At 53.0% G+C, this 16353-nt stretch overlaps 1 protein-coding gene across 2 annotated transcripts in view; it reads right to left on the bottom strand.

Moving 5' to 3' along the window:
• WSCD2 (WSC domain containing 2) overlaps positions 1-14963 on the bottom strand; it is a 58139-nt gene extending 43176 nt beyond the window's left edge. Inside the window, exon 1 of one of the 2 annotated variants that reach the window (XM_084868169.1) lies at positions 14281-14963. The gene's annotated coding sequence lies outside the window, so the exon portion shown is untranslated. The remainder of the gene's footprint in view (positions 1-14280) is intronic. The other variant, XM_084868168.1, reaches the window with a different exon arrangement.
• Positions 14964-16353: the final 1390 nt, after the last annotated feature.

Raw genomic sequence — 16353 nt, 5'->3', positions numbered from 1 at the left:
AGCTCCCCTCCATCAGCAACCTCGAGCGCCTCACAGTCCCTTGCCATTTCCCCACATCACGCCCCCACCAGTATTGAACCCGCACCCGCTGCCCAAGGTCAGTCAGTCATCGCTTCCGGCCAGGCTCCCAACAAATGCCACGTGGTGCAAACACGACCCAGACACGTTAAGTCACTTGTGCAGCCTGCGCCTGTCCACCTCCCTCGGCCAGAGGCTGCCGGCCAGGCCCCTGGGCTGTGGTCTAGAGCAGTGGTCGGCAAACTCATTCGTCAGCAGAGCCAAATATCAACAGGACAACGATGGAAATTTCTTTTGAGAGTTAAATTTTTTAAGCTTAAACTTCTTCTAAAGCCAATTCTTCAAAATAGACTCGCCCAGGCCGTGGTATTTTGTGGAAGAGCCACACTCCAGGGGCCCAAGAGCCGCATGTGGCTCGCGAGCCGCAGTTTGCCGACCACTGGCCTATAGTGAGCCGAAGGAAAGATGGCCTTGACTTATTTTCCTGTTTGAGTTCACTGCCAACGGTTAATGATGCGGAACGTTTTATGACAAACGCAGAGTTCCTGCTTCTCGTCAAAGATAAAATGGACCAGCACCGTTCTAAGTGCTTCTGGGTGTTAACTCGTTGATTCCTCACCGTCCCCCCCCCACACGGTCAGTACTAGCACTAACTCAGTTGTCAGTATGGGGAAACTGAGGCATGGAAGGAAAACGGCTTGTCTGAGGTTGCTCGGCTCTGACCTAGCTCAGCGATCGGCATTGGTGAACCGAGCCCTTGGATGTGGCACGGGCTCCCTGGTTGTGACAAAACCTATCTTTGGTCACCTGCCTGGCTCCTGAGGGCTGTGGGGCTTGCAACCCCCTCCCTGAGCTCTTCGCTGTCTCCAGTGGCAGAAACCCTACGCCCTCTCCTCAGGCTCCTGGCTCCTTCCTGAGAGTCATCTTCGCCCGAGAGCAGGCTCAGCCACCGAGAGGGCACCGGTTACCCTCCCCAAGGCGCTCACTCTGAGATGCCCTTCCCACAGCTCAGTTACCCGGCGGCGGTGCCACCCTGGTCCGTGTCTCCCCAGCTACGCCGGGGATTTCTGATCGCATGCCTGGCCGGGCCGGTGCCGTGAACACAGCGCCCTTGTTCTCCCGGCCCCCGCCCCGCCCCGCTCACGCTGGACCCTTGCCTCGGTTTGCCCCCGCTGGGCCTCTAATTTCATCCTTCCTTGGGCACTGCCCCTGATCAGGCCGCCAGCGGGGAACACAAGCCACGCAGAGGCACCTCCTGAAACATCTCTGAAATCAGAGCTGGCCAGCCTGGTTCTCCCGCCCGTCGCCTTCGCAATGGGCGGTTTGGCTGGGTTCTGTTTCCTCTCTCTCTCTCCCTCTGCTCCTCCTCCCGTTTCTGCCTCCCGAGCATCCCCGGGGGAGGAGAGTCCGGCTAAATGCCCTCATTGTGAGGGTAACTGAAGCATCTCAGACGCCTGCAGACGGTTCCAGGGGGGCAGTGACGTCGGAGAAGGGGACCGATAGCCCCCTTATCGCACAGTGGCTCTCCCGTCTGGCCCCTGGGGTGGGCAGGGGAGGGCGTGGAGAGAATGAAAGAAACTACTAGAAAGAACTGGCTGGATCTCTGGGGAGGCCAACGCAATTTCTAGACGAAAGAAAAAAAAAAAAAAAAGATGAGAAATGTTATCTGACCAAAGAGAGCAATTAATTGGCCATTAGTCTACGGAGTAGGATTTCATCTCCAGTACTCCCCGAGTTTGGAAAGAGAACTGGATTAGTCCCAGGGAGCGCCACAATGGAGTCCCCAGTCCCTGGGGGTCACGAAATATTGATGCGGTACCTTTGTGGGCAAGGCATTCTGGGAAATGCCTGGGAGGGCCGCTTGGCTGGGGGCACCGGGGGAGAATGAGGCCAAGATTCCAATCTTGACTTTGATTCTAACTGGCTATGTACCTTGGCAAGGCCCTTTCCCTCTGGGCATCAATTCCCCCAGATGGAAACCAAGAGGGTGGTTCCAAATGAGCTTAGCTCACCCACCTTTGATCAAGAAACTTAAAAAAAGAAAAAAAAAAGAAAAAGAAAAAAAAAAAGAGCTCTGAGATGGATGACAATCATGGCAGCAGAGAATTATGAGTGTATTTAATACTACTGAACCAAACACTTAAAAACGGCAGATTTTATGTCATGTGTATTTTACCAAGATAAACAAATTTTGAGAGAAAAAAAATAAAGGTAAAAAGGTTTAAAAAAAAAAAACTGATTTATTGTCCACTGTACAAAGAAGGTAGCAGACAATATGGCAGTTCCTGTCTTAAAGGAAGCGTTTTTAAAAACTTTCTTTTTCTTTTCAAAAATTGGTTTCAGAGATAGGAAAGGAAAGAGAGAGAGAAAGAAACATCCATGTGAGACAGAAACATCGATCGGTTGCTTCCCACATGCACCCTGACTGGGGATCGAACTCACAACCTGGGCATGTGCTCTGACCAGCCATCACACCCGGTGCACAGGACGACGCTCCAACCAACCGAGCCACACGGGCCAGGACGACACGTTTTTAAAACATAAATGAATGAATAAAGGTCATCATCAAGGAGTTCATAACCCAAAACCACTCACTGCACTTCCAGAAGCCCCCAGAAGACCCCAACCCCAGTCCACCCTGACTTGCGCTCCAAGGGCCAATCAAAACCATGGCGCCTGCCTCTCCAGTGAGGGCCTGGCTCGCAGAGCAGGGTCCCGGCCCAGCCTTCTGTCCGCAGAGAGAAGAACTGTGGCAGTCAGTCCAATGACCTCATTGTTCTGGGCCCAGAGGCCAGCCCCCCCTGGGCCTGGCACCCAGCTGCCCCCCCTTTTGGAGCCCTAGGTCCCCATTCTTCTCGGGGCCCTGCCTGTTATCTGACCCTCCATCCAGGACAGCTTATCTCCCGGCTTTCAGGAGCCTGCACAACTAGAAACCCGAAAATGTTTCTCGGGTTTTATTTTTCTCTTTCTTTCTTATTTTCTTCTGGGGCAATCAAGCCTCCATCTGCATCACGTTCTGAAGAGAGAAGCTAACTGTGTTCTCTGGCCAGGTGGCCTCTGTGTCCAGCCACGGGCGGCCAGGGTTGTTGGTGCACCTGCCCGGATGGATCCCTACGGGCTTACGCCACAGAGGGGCCAGAGTCCTGCTCTTTTAAGGTGAGAATAGCATGGCTTAAGGGCTCTGCCACGTCCTAGCTGTTTGACCTCGGCAGATCCCTTCACTACTCAGTCTATTTCCTCATCTGTAAGAAAAAGACGACAGTGGTCATATAACCACTGCCCTCAGGGCCTACATGAGTAGAAAAGGGGGCTGTGCTTGGAAAGGGTCTGGCACAAAGATGTAAATTTGACCGCACCTCTGCTACGCCACCAGCCAATCAGGAGTGATATGCAAATCAACCCAACAAAGATGGCAGCTACTTTGCATACTCAGCTTCTAGTTTTACATATAAGGAGCCAGAGCATTAATCTCCCTCTCCCCAGGCTTGTGGGGTGGAAGTTTAAAGGAGCTTTGTTGAGTGCATACTCCGTGCCCAATACCTCCCTATAAGGCAGGATCGATGAAGACCCTATGTTGCAGATGAGAATACTGAGGCTCAGAGGGGCAAAGGGACTTGCCCTTAGTCACACAGCAGCGAGTGGGAGGGCCAGGAGCACACCCGCCCTCGCATGGAGGGATGGCGGCTGAATTACCTTCTCAGCCTCTGCAGAGCAAGTTTCATCCCAGGGAACCGAGAGTATGAAGCAGGAAATCAGAGAGAACATTAATAATCTCAGGCAGCGAAATGAACCGCTTTGAAGCAGCCGTTCTGAATCCCGCCCACGGAGCCTGTTGAAAACGGTGCGGCTCGGAGTTAAAAGGCCTGCCCGTGGCCATCCGAGGCGGGTGCTGAGAGCATACAGCACATGACTCCGGCTTCTAGAACAATGGCCCGGGTGTCTCCGGGGTCATCCACAACACGAGGTCTCTGCTGCTCAGACAGAAGCGGCTCTGTGTCCCCCATGCTGGCAGGACCTGCCCTGACAGCATGGTCCAACTGAGCCACGGACAGGCTGGCTCGGTCTGTCCTGTGCTTTAAAATTGCCTGAATTGGTGGCCAATTTTTACAATAAGGGGACTTTGCAAAAAAACAGCTGAAACCGGTTTGGCTCAATGGATAGAGCGTCGGCTTGGAGACTGAAAGGTCCGGGTTCGATTCTGGTCAAGGGCATGTACCTTGGTTGCGGGCATATCCCCAGTAGGAGGTGGCAAGAGGCAGCTGATCGATGAGTCTCTCTCATCGATGTTTCTGTCTCTCTGTCTCTCTCCCTTCCTCTCTGTACAAAATCAATAAAATATATTAAAAAAAACAACAACAATAAGGGGACTTTGCAAAAAAAAAAAAACCACACAAAAACACACACACAAAACAAACAAACAAACAAAAACACCAAAAATCTTGGAATGCAATTCTCTCGGAAAAAAACAATCAAGAGATATATGGTCATCCTGGGCTTGCATTTTCTCAGAGCGAAATGGGGGTTGGAACAGGGCACCCCCCTTCTACACTCCAAACAAGGCACTTGGCCTCTGGTTCGCCACTGCCCCCCTCTGCTCTGCCTCCCTTCTAGGGGACCAGCCTGGATTTGCATTCCCCTCGGCATCCTCCGAGCCATCCCAGCTTGTAGCTGGCAAAGGGACCCACGAGGTGAGGCTTAGTAAGGGACAGTGGCTTTGAGCATCCAAAGCTGGAGGGGAAGGGGCAGGTCCGAGGCTCACAGACACCGGTGCGATGCCTAGGCTGAGCCTTGTGGCTGTAAGTGCCTCCCGTGGCCCATCCCTCTCCCACTACTGGTCTTTGTGACTCAGGAAGTAGAAAAGGGTAATCCACCCCCAATGAGGCTCCAGGGTTGGTCCTATGACCTCAGTCTGGCCGAACAACATAGAACATTTCCCTGGCTCCCAATTCTAGGACTTGCTGGAACGGAGCTTGCAGCTGGCACAAGGCAGGCATGGAGCTGCTGCTGGGCATGTGTGCCCAGGAGGAGAGAGCCAGAGCCAATCTGAGAAGGAAGCCACAGAGAAAAGGGAGAGCAAAACAATCTCAGAGGGAGGGAGGGAGAGAGAAAGAGAAAGCTGTAGCATTGTCAAGCTCCTGGATCCAGCCAGGCCTGAAGCTGGCTGCTACTCACAGGAGCCAATCTATTCCGTTTTATGGCTGAGAATAAGAATATATTGATATACTTAAGTTGGATATTCTGCCTCTTACAGCCAAAAGAATTCCGATGAATATAAACACTGCCATTATTTCCGTGTTGCAGGAGTAACTGGGGGCTACGGAGACTGAAGTAAATTACCAGAGCCACATCAGTTATGAATTGGTAGCACTTGGATTTGAGTGCTGCCTAAAGCCATTGGGTCAGAAATCCTGGTCTCTTATAGGCCTGTCCCTCGTCCTCTACCAGCTTCCAGTTGGGGATTTTAGAAACAGCATATGCTCAGAGCCGCTGGTATATTGTGGTGTGGTGTGTTGGCAGGGGTCGGTGGTGGGGAGAGGAGGGACCAGGAAGAGAGTGGGGGAGGCTGCCTAGAGATGACATGTATCATTATTATTTAAATCAGTTCTGATGCCATAAGGAGAGAAATCAAAGCTTTCTGTGGCATTTCCCCAGTGCCATTTTTTTTTTTTTTAATTCTCTCTTATCAAACATGGCTGGCATTTGTTTTACAAAAAAAATAAAATTAAATAAAATTAAAAAAAAATTCCTTTAATTAAAAAAAAAATTCTCGAATAAAAGTGAAAATAGCCCACAAGCCATCGGGTGACAATGGAAGGAAGACCGGCGTTCCAGCAACTTAAAGCAGATTAAAAAACTAATTTGTTGACTCTCTTCTCGAAAGCTCACCTCTCCCTCGGAAGGCTGTGTGTTTTGCATAATGAGCCTGAAAAGCCAGAAACCTCTGATGCTGCTCAGCTCCCTCTTTGTGGGGATTTCAATGGGCTCCCACCTCACGTGGGGGCGAGGTTTCTTCTGGCCAGGGTTTAATGGAATCAGTTCCCTCCCTGCACTTAAAATCTTTGTAAGGCTTTTCCTGCTGCTGGGAGGATAAAGAGCAGAATATTGACGGGGCCCACAAGGCCCACAGATTTATCCGCTTTCATTGGGGGTCAGTTCCTCCCCACCCCAAAGGCCTAGTGCCCGTGTCCTCCGTTCATGCCACTCGCCTTCCCACCTCAGGACCTTTGCACGTGCTATTTCCTCTATGTTCCCATCCCTCCGCACCTGGTTAACCCTAGTAATCATCCTTCAGAGTCCATTCACTTTTCCCTTTCTTGGGAAGCCTTCCTTTTATTGTTTTATTTTTTAAAAAATATATTTCATTGATTTTTACAGAGAGGAAGGGAGAGGGATAGAGAGTTAGAAACATCAACCAGCTGCCTCTTGCACACCTCCCACTGGGGATTGCCTGCAACCCAGGTATATGCCCTTGACTGAAATCGAACCTGGGACCCTTCAGTCCCCAGGCTGACGCTCTATCCACTGAGCCAAACCAGTTAGGGCGAAGCCTTCCTTTTAAATGCCCTAATGTGTGCCTCCCCTTCCTCCAGAGTCAGATATTTTCCTTCCTGACAGTTACTTTGAGTTGTCATCACGTGACACCTCCCAGCGTTCTCTCCAGAATGGTTTCTGCAGGTGAATTTTGGAAGCACATGTCATGAGACAGAGGCCAAGCACAGACAGAAGGTTTGGTTTTTTCAACAATAGCTTTAGCTCCCGTGCAGCTGGCCCCATTTTACAGATGAGAACACTGAGGCCGGAGATTGAGCCATTGGCTGTTAAGTTGCTAACCTCAGAACCCCCTGTTTGCTTGCAAAGAATGTTTGTTTCTTGAGGGCCTGCCCTGTGCCAGATACTCATCCGGGTGCAGAAAGGTGCCACTAACTCTACACTGTGCAAAAGGTAAGTGCATTTTCCAGACACCTGAGGCACCACGCACAGAAACACTTATTTAAGTGTTTTATACAGTGAACTGTTCTCTGTCCTCTTCCCTGCCTCCTGAGTGGGAATTAACTGTTTCCTGGGGCCATCAGAGCAGCCAGCACCATTTCTGCCGCTCCATCGCACAGCGCATTGATTGTGGAATGGTGTTCTCGCCTTATCGGCGGTTTTACTTTCCACGAGTTCAGTTATCTGTAGTCAGCTGCGGCCCAAAAATATGAAGTGGAAAGTTCCAGAAGGAAACAATTCATGTTTTAAATTGCACACCATTCCGGGTCACACGACGAGATCTCACGCGACCCTGCTCCATCCAGCACGCTCGGTGTGCGACCTGCCCGGGAGCAGCTTAGTAGCAGCTGTCTGCATTCTCAGATCGGCTGTCGAGGTAGCACAGCGCTTGTGTTCAAGTGGCTTTTAGTTTACTTTATAATGCCCCCGAAGCACGAGAGTGGGGATGCTGGCAATTCGGATGTGCCAAAGAGAAGCCATAAAGCGTTTGCTTTAAGTGAAAACTTCTCTATTTAATAAGGTAAAATAAAAATAAAAAAATCAAATGCTGAGGTTGCTGGCATCTACAGTTAAGAAGGCATCTTCTGCTGAAACCGGTGTGGCTCAGTGGATGGAGCATCGGCCTGCGGACTGAAGGGTCCCGGGTTCGATTCCGGTCAAGAGCATGTACCTTGGTTGCGGGCACATTCCCAGTAGGGGGTGTGCAAGAGGCAGCTGATTGATGATTCTCTCTCATCGATGTTTCTAACTCTCTATCCCTCTTTCTTTCTCTCTGTAAAAAATCAATAAAATATATTTAAAAAAAATAAAGCATCTTCTAGCTATAAAATTGTCTAATTTATAAGTTAAACTTGATCACAGGAATGTCTTATGGGGAAAACAGAATATATAGGGTTCGATCCTATCCGCGGACTCAGGCATCCACTGGGGGTCCTGAGAAGCTTCCCTCTGCGGACAAGGCTACTGTTCATTGCTCTCTCATGGGTGACCTTGTTCTTTAACATTGAGATGAGCATACGCAGAAGCTACTGAGATGATGAGGTCACCTGACTCCTGCATGCAATCCCGCCCCCTATTGCGATCCTTCCATTTTCACTTTTCTTCTTTTGATGATCTTTTTGCCTGCACCCTCGTTCTCCGGCTGCTGTCGCTGTGCTTTCTCTACCCTCCCACACACGTCTCCTGTGCTCCTTCCCCAGGCTGGCAGGCCGGGGAACCAGGATGCTGAGCCTGTCAGGATGGTGTGCGAAGTGAGAGGGCAGAGGCTTGCGGTGGAGAGATGTTGGCTCTTTTCTGATATGGCCACGGTGGCGATTCAATGGGAAGACTTTCTCTCCCTGCTTCTCAGCGAGTTGAGTTTCCAGGACAAACGGGGATGTCCCATCCCTCCTCTGGGCCTCCACCTTCCCACTGAAGAATTCCCCCAGCTCCCAAAGTCTCTGGAGTTGCTGACCCTCAGGATGCCCGGCCTGTGGATGGATGTGAGCCTGGTCCACAGTCACTGACCTGCGGGCATTGAGTTCTGGCCCCGGACCCCAGTTGGACTTTTGAGCTCAGACGTCAGCACATTTTTTTTTTGTTTTTCTATGAAGAGCCAGATAGTAAATATCTTAAGGCTTTGCTGGCCACATGGTCTCTGTTACAACGTCTCGACTCTGCAGTTGCAGCTGCAGAATAGCCACAGACAACCAGTAAACAGAAGGGTGAGCTGGGTCCCAATAAAACTTTACTAACAAAGACAGGAAGGGGGCCGGATTGGCCCTGGGGGCCATAGCTCGTCAAGCACTGTCCTAAAGCATGCCAAGCTGGGTCCTCTGGGACTAGGGCAGTGGTCAGCAAACTCATTAGTCCGCAGAGCTAAATATCAATCGCACAACGATTGACATTTCTTTGGAGAGCCAGATTTTTTCAACTTAAACTTTATAGGTAGGTGCATTGTTATTAACTTAATTAGGGTGCTCCTAAGCCGGCCTTTGCTGAAAACTCAAGGGGCCAAAGAGCCACACGTGGCTCGCGAGCCGCAGCTTGCCGACCACTGGGTTAACCCATATAAAGCACTTAGCATAGTACCTGGAACATAGACTCTCAATCATTTCCTAGCTCCTATCCTTTAAAAAAATATTTTTAAATTGATTTTTAGAGAGGAAGGGAGAGGGAGAGAGAGAGAGAGGAACATCAATGTGAGAGCAGTACATACATTGGCTGCCTCCTGCACACCTCTTACTGGGGATTGGGCCTACACCCAACGTTCCCTGGTTTGCTCGGGACTCTCCCTGGTTGGAGCACTAAAATGTGCGTTTGGGAAATATGTCCGTCCCAGACAGAGCAGGACGGCTGGTCTCCCTGGCTGGGGTCCCGGGGCCACTGGTATCTTCCATCTCGGGGTTGCTCTGGCTGTAACATTCCACCGTCTCCTCCTCGAGAAGGAAGAGGAAGAGGAAGAATGGGAGGAAGGGCTCCTGTTTCCGATGTGCCAGGCACTGTGTGAAGGGCCCTGTCAACACGACTGCCTTTGATCCTCACAACAACCTGGCTGGGCCGCGGAGGCTGGAGGTGGTCGCAGGGAGGGGGTCAAGGCTGGGCTGGATCTCAGTCTAACCTGCCTCCAGCACCCGGGTTCTCCTGCTTCCCCTCCGGACCGTCAGCTCCTTGAAGACGGAATTGGGGTACCCACACCGAGTAGGTTGACACTTAGAAGATCCCGAGGGAATACTAAGCATCAGCAAACACTGGTGCTCAAGAATAAAATAATGAATGAATGAGCCAATGCCCCCTTCTCCGGGCTAGGAACAGACACAGTGTCACTTCCGCCTCACCCGAATGGCCAGAGCTGAACCCAAACAAAGGACCAGGGGCATCCACCCCGTCTGTCCCTTGAGTGGGAGGGATGACGACATTGCGTGGCTGAGGGCTTGGACACAGGGAGGAAGGAGGAATTAGAGTCAGGTGACGAGATGTCCCGCTTTTGGCGGGACAGTCCCGATTTTTAACAATTTGTCCTGCGTCCCGGGTAACCATGTGCCCTGATAACCAAACAGCAGCCACACCCTGCCTCCCACAGCCCTGCCCTGCTCACCTCACCAGCTTCCTCTCCGCCCCTGCCTCATCCGCTCTTGGTCAAAATCTGGGAGACCCTTAGCGGTAACATGGGTAGGCCTTGGGGACCCTAGCCCCACCTTCCCATCATCTGGACCTGCTCCAGGGAGCCACTCATCTAGGGCAATTTCTTTCCTCGCTTGATATGTTTATTTAAGGAAAACCAGCTGCTCCTAATTAGAAACACCGCTGTCGCGATGCGCGGCCCATCCCAGGCTGCCGACGTGCGGGCCTTCTGCCTGGACGGGTACCTGCGCTCTTCACATCTGCGGGTTTGCTCAGCGGCAGCCCCCAAGTGCGGGCTTCTGGCCACAGAGCCTCAGGCTGCCGTGGGGGGTTGAGGGAGCCGGGGGCAGCGGAATACACCGGCTTCGGAGCTAAGGCGCACAGAAAACAAACATGCGACATCCCGGTGCGCGGCTCAGAGCCGGCACCACTCGCTGAGCGGACACTCGGAAGGTGCACAGCACGAGCACGGCTCCAACCTGAGGAGCAGGCGGAAGAGTCGTTGTAAAGGTTCAGAAATGGGTTCTGCTTGCAGCCTGTCCGTTGTGTTTACACAACACACACACACACACACACACACACACACACCTCTTTACACCCTATGGACACTCAGACCTGCAGAAATGCACATCTTGGAAACACACACACACACACGAGACATGCACAGAAGTGACACGGGCTGACAGACAAGCAAACATGCTCAGAACCACACAATGGACACCCAGAGACATGTGAGAAAGTACAGTGCAAGAGCCCAGGTACACAGGTACACACACTCAGAAACATGTTCATACACAGCAGTTACACTGCAACATGCCCAAACACACTTTGAGAGACACTCACATACACCCGGAGACACACTCAAATGTACACTGGAACCAACACCCCCAGATAGCAACACCAGGAAACACACACAAACACATAGAGATACAACTGAGTGTGCAATGCTACACATAGGTACACACACCCAGCAACACATGTGTGCACACAGATGCTCAAAAAGTGTACACTGAATACATATATGTGCACATCCACAAAGCACATGTATACTCAGAGAGGCAATCAAATGCACCCTCTAACACTCATAGATACACATGCCCTGAACATCATACACTCTCACAGAGACAATCACAGAGGTTATACCATGACCAACAGATGCACACACTTACACAGAGACAATCAGGTGTGCAGTGCTATACACACACAGGCACACAGAGACATGCACAATGTACACTGGGAACCATGTAGACAGATATGCCTGTAAGTGCATACCACAACTCACGCTCACATAATCAGTGCACACACATGTACACTCACAAGCACCCATATGGACATGTGCAGACAGCACGGACAGCTAGCAGAGCGTGTACCAGGCAGACCTGCACAGCTTCTCAAACACAAGTATTACCCGCACAGACCCACACAGCACAAGCGTGCAATTGTGTAGCCATGCACCTGCCCAGTCACAGGGACACATCCAACTCACATACAAACAACTGCTTAACACTCGCCAGTGCACACGCATCCCCGCACTTGTGCTGACTCACACAGGCACACATTCTCTTGCGGGCATGCACACGCACTCATCGATCCATGTTTTTGCGATCTCATAAATACACACTCATATTAACACTGTTCTCACATACATGCACATACACTAAGGCTTTTATGTCAGCCATGCTCACATGAGCATTTATGCCCCAAACCTGCATGAGAATATACGCATGCGTCTACACACACACATCCTGCTCCGCCAGGAAAGCAAACTGTTGATTTTTTTTTTTTCAGGCAAGCCCACAGACTGAGCTAGCCCACGGCGGCACTGCTCCTGCCCAGGCCCCACTGCACGCTCATGAACTCACTCATCAGCAGAGATGAAGTCTGCCTTCCCACGGTCATGTCAGCATGAACCCTGGAGAGCCCTAGTTTGGGGAGGGACAGATGTCCCAAGCCTCAGAACCACTCAGAGAGAAAAAAGACTGACCGATATTCTGCCTTCCCCCACAATCTCAACAATGCCCCGTCTCCTGCCTCCACACACACACACACACACACACACACACACACACGGAAGGCGATTGCCCCAGCGTGGCTGTTCCTGCAGGGAACAGCAGCCTCGCCAGCTCAGACAGCCTCAGCAGACAGTCCCTGACACCCAGACACACCTACTAACTTCTCTGCCCTGGGTCCCTCCGTAGCTGCAAAGTTGAAGCCATGGAGACAGCTTACCTCCGCCTCCTGTTGTCATGGTGACATAGCAGCTGGATGCCTCAATTCCTCCCCAGATGGCCCTGGACTCCCCACTAGGAGCTGCTGTCCAGCCATGCTTTTATGAGGCAGCAGCGAAGGGGTGGGGTCTGTAGGTGCCAGGTGACTGCAGAGGATGAGAGCCCTGCCCCCGAGCCGAGGATCACCTGGTGCTCCCTTGGGGTAGGGCCGGCCCCTGGAGGCAAACAGCAGCCGGGTGCCCACGCACAGGACCCGAACCCAGGGCGCTATGCCGCTGTGTGTGTGTGTGGCTCCACTCCAGTCTCCGCTCCATACGCTAAGTGCTTGCATGCACCATCTCAGTCAGCCCTCCCGACCGCCTTCTGGAGTCCCCCATTTACGGTGAGGAAGGGAGGCGTGGAGGGTGAAGTGTTGGTTAAACACAGAGGTGTCCGAGTCCCAAGCCTCGTAAACACTAAATTACACCAACCCTTGGGGTTTTGAAAACCTCATCTGTGATCATTGCTCAGGATCGCAGAGTGCCAGAAAGGGGACTTGTGAGGATACACGAAATCTCTTCCTTTCGCAGAAGCAGCTACGGGGGCCCAGAGAGGTCTAGTAATTTTCCCAAAGTCACACAGCGAATTGAGGGCAGACTTGAGAAGGAAGCTCCTGACCCAGAGACGGGGTTCCCCCAGGACATCAAGAACCGGTCTCCGATTCCCTGGAGGAATACCGGGGTGTCAGCAGCCTAAGCAAGCGACTCCTAGGCTGGCCCCAGGTCAGAACCCCAAGCGAGGGCAAGAGGTCCTCAGACCCCCACCTCATGCCTCAAACACTTTCCAAGAACCACATGGCAATGGCAGGAATGTGTCCCGCCTTCTGGCCATGGCCAGAAGCGCGTCCCCCGCCTGCCTCCCTGGCCAGTCAGTCCATCAGGACGACCCCAGCCCTGGGCTGGAGCCTCGGTGAAGCAGCGTGGTGCCTTCCTGAGGTCTGTGACCACAAGGGCGGCTCCAGAAGGACCCTCGGAGACTAGGTGGCCTCTTTGAATCATGCTTTTCATTGGGAGGAAATGTAAACTGGCCCAACTCATGAGCTATGTGCTGGCCTCAGCAGAGCCTCCAGGGACCTGGAGCGTGGTGGGGACCACCCACATCCTCAGAGCTGGGGATGCGCACGCCGGGAGTCCTTAGACAACTGTCCATTCCAGCTCCTTTCCCCTCCCCCCCAAAAGTTTGCACCTCCCAAGCTCCGATCTGAATGGCCGCATTGAAGGGCCCAGCAAACTTCCCCCAAATCTTTTGCTCTCTCAGGAGCTGCAAGGAATGGGAGATCCCTGCCTCACCTGGCTGCTCTGCCAAGGGGGTGAGTCCTCCCCTGGGATGACACTCGGGGCTTGGAAGGAGGTGATCTGACTGAATGGGGTCCCCCTGCCCTCCAGTTCCCTCTCCCTCTCCTTACACACACACACACACACACACACACACACACATGCTCCAGAATGGACACAGGCAAGCCTGCAAAGCCCTGGCCACAAAGCCCATCACCTGGGCAGCCTGGACACAAGGAGCCTCCTCTACCAGCGTATCACCCCCGACAAATACCTTTCCAGCCCAACTGGAAAATATGACCGGCGCTCTCTCCCTCAGAACTCTGGGCTGCCCGAGAAGGGGGTGGGTGACTCATGAATCAAATGAAAAGGGCCCAGCTCGGCGGTAGAAGCCCTGGAGTGCCTGCCTTTGGGGACCCCCGGGGACGTCCAGGGAAAGGCTGCCTGGATGAGCCAGAATGTCCCACCCTCCGCGGGAGGAGAGAAAGTTTGTCATTTACCCAGAGCTGGCTGTCACCTGGCTCTGGGTGCTGAGCCCCCAGCCTAAGAGAAGCGGCTGGAACTGGAAGCTGGATCTTTTCCCAGAGGATCCCCACCCTTTGACCTTTTTCGGGTCCCTCAGCCCTTACCTGTGGAGTGTCAGCCACTTGCAAACTCTGCCAGCGGAGCCCAGCAGGCGCCTGGGGTCTCTCTCTCAGGGACTCTTGCGTCCTGCTTGGCGTGCCCGCTCCGTGGGCGCCTTCCCGGCTGCCAGCTGCTGCAGTGGCATCAAGGAAAGCGGAGTCCACATTTCCTTCCTCGCTGCCAAGGCTCCTCCAGCCGGACCCGGGGGGCTAAGTCTCCGGGGGCGCTGGTGCAAGGGGCATCCTCCGCCTCCAGCGGGACAGTGAAGTGTGCGTCCTGGATTGCAGCAGCAGCAGCGGCAGCAGCAGCGGAGGCGACAGCGGTGGTGGCCGGGGACCAGGAGGGGTGGCGACGCCAGCCGGCGGCGAGCTGGGGAGGCAGGCGGAGGGGAGAGGAAGTGAAAGCCCGGCTCCTCCGGCGGCTCCTGCGAGCCTGGCGCTCAGGCGGGCAGCACTGCGGGGGACCCGGCGCACAGCGAGGCCCCGCGCAGCGCACACATCCGTCCTCCCAGGGATGCCCAGGCCCGGGGCGCGCGGGGGCGCGGGGATCGGCTGCTTCTGAACGTGAGATCCAGCCGCCTCCTCGCTTCTAGCTGGCTGCCTCCTTCCAGCCTCGGTCCTCGCTTCCCCGCTCACCCTGACTTCACTCTCCAGCCCCGGCTCCCAGCGCTCCTGCCTCCGCGCCAGCAGCGCCCAGCCCGGCGCGCTCCTCACGCGGAGCCACAGCACTGCCTACCGCTTAACTCCTTGCATGCCACCCGGCCCTCCCGCCGCCTCCCGGGTAGCTGGGCAGAGCCGGTGCCTGGCCTGCTGGGAAGCTCAGCTCAGGCAAGGCCGCCTCCTCCGAGCCTCAGTTTTGCTCTTCTGGGAAATGGGCTGCAGAGACCCACGTCCTAGGGCCGTTTGGAAGATTAACTGAGACTAATTGTGCCTGGCACGGAGTAAGCACTCCCCAAAGGGCAGAGTGTTCACTGCTGCTGCTGTTTCTGATGTTCAAGAGGCTTAACTGGGTGACTCACAAATAGTAAACAGGCAATAAAGGACAGCTTGGTTTCTGGTATTTAGCCTGCTGCTTCCACAGGCAGGAGGAGGTTTAAGCTGTGTGTCCTCTGGCTGGTCGCTGACCCTCTCTGAGACGGTTTTAGAGAAGGCCCCTTCCCAGCTCTGTGACTTTGGGTATGTCTCAGCCTCCCCTCGGAACCGCTGTCTCTTCATCTGTCAAGTGGGAACAATAAATAATGACAGACACGCCCACCTGCAAAGGACCTGCAGCAAATCTCTGGGAAAAGGGGTCCACCTTCTGATATGGCAAGACCCATCACTGACTGACAGGCTCCTTGGTGCCAGACACCATGTTATGTCTTTGTAAACACTTGATCCTATTGCGTCATCTTAACAACCCAGCTAGTTCCCGCTCCATTTCTCAGACGGGAGCACTGAGGCCCAGAGAGGTGAAGAGGCTCACCCTCGGTTGGCAGAGCTGGGATTGGAACCCTGGGCTTTCTGACTCCAAACCAGTAGCTGTCTAGCCTGGGCTCAAGGAGAGGTTCTATGGTGGCCATGGGCAGACCAGTCTTGGTTGGGACTAGCCACAAGAATCGGTATCTGCACTGATTTTATTAAAGCACATTGTTTAAACAAACAAACAAACAAACAAACAAAGCAAGCCCTAGCCGTTTGGTTCAGTGGATAAAACGTCGGCCTGCGGACTGAAAGGTCTCACGTTCGATTCCGGTCAAGGGCATGTACCTTGGTTGTGGGCACATCCCCAGTAGGGGGTGTGCAGGAGGCAGCTGATCGATGTCTCTCTCTAATCTAACTCTCTATCCCTCTCCTTTCTTCTCTGTAAAAAAGCAATAAAATATATTTAATTTTTTTTTTTTAAAAAAAGCACATTGTTTTCCCAACTTAATTCTCTACTGTAGATCATTCAGAAAATGCTAAAACGTATGAAGGAACTAACCAAGCCAATTCCCACCACCCAGAGATAATGGTTATTAACATCTTCACGTATCTCTTCCCAGTGTTTTTTTTACACCCACATGTAAAAGCTGCTGACAAAGAGAAAATCTCCCTAAT

Source organism: Pipistrellus hanaki (genome assembly GCF_964339955.1).
Source record: "Pipistrellus hanaki genome assembly, chromosome: 19".
In the NCBI taxonomy this organism is placed as follows: Eukaryota; Metazoa; Chordata; class Mammalia; order Chiroptera; family Vespertilionidae; genus Pipistrellus; species Pipistrellus hanaki.
This window is presented reverse-complemented; position numbering and strand designations above follow the sequence as displayed.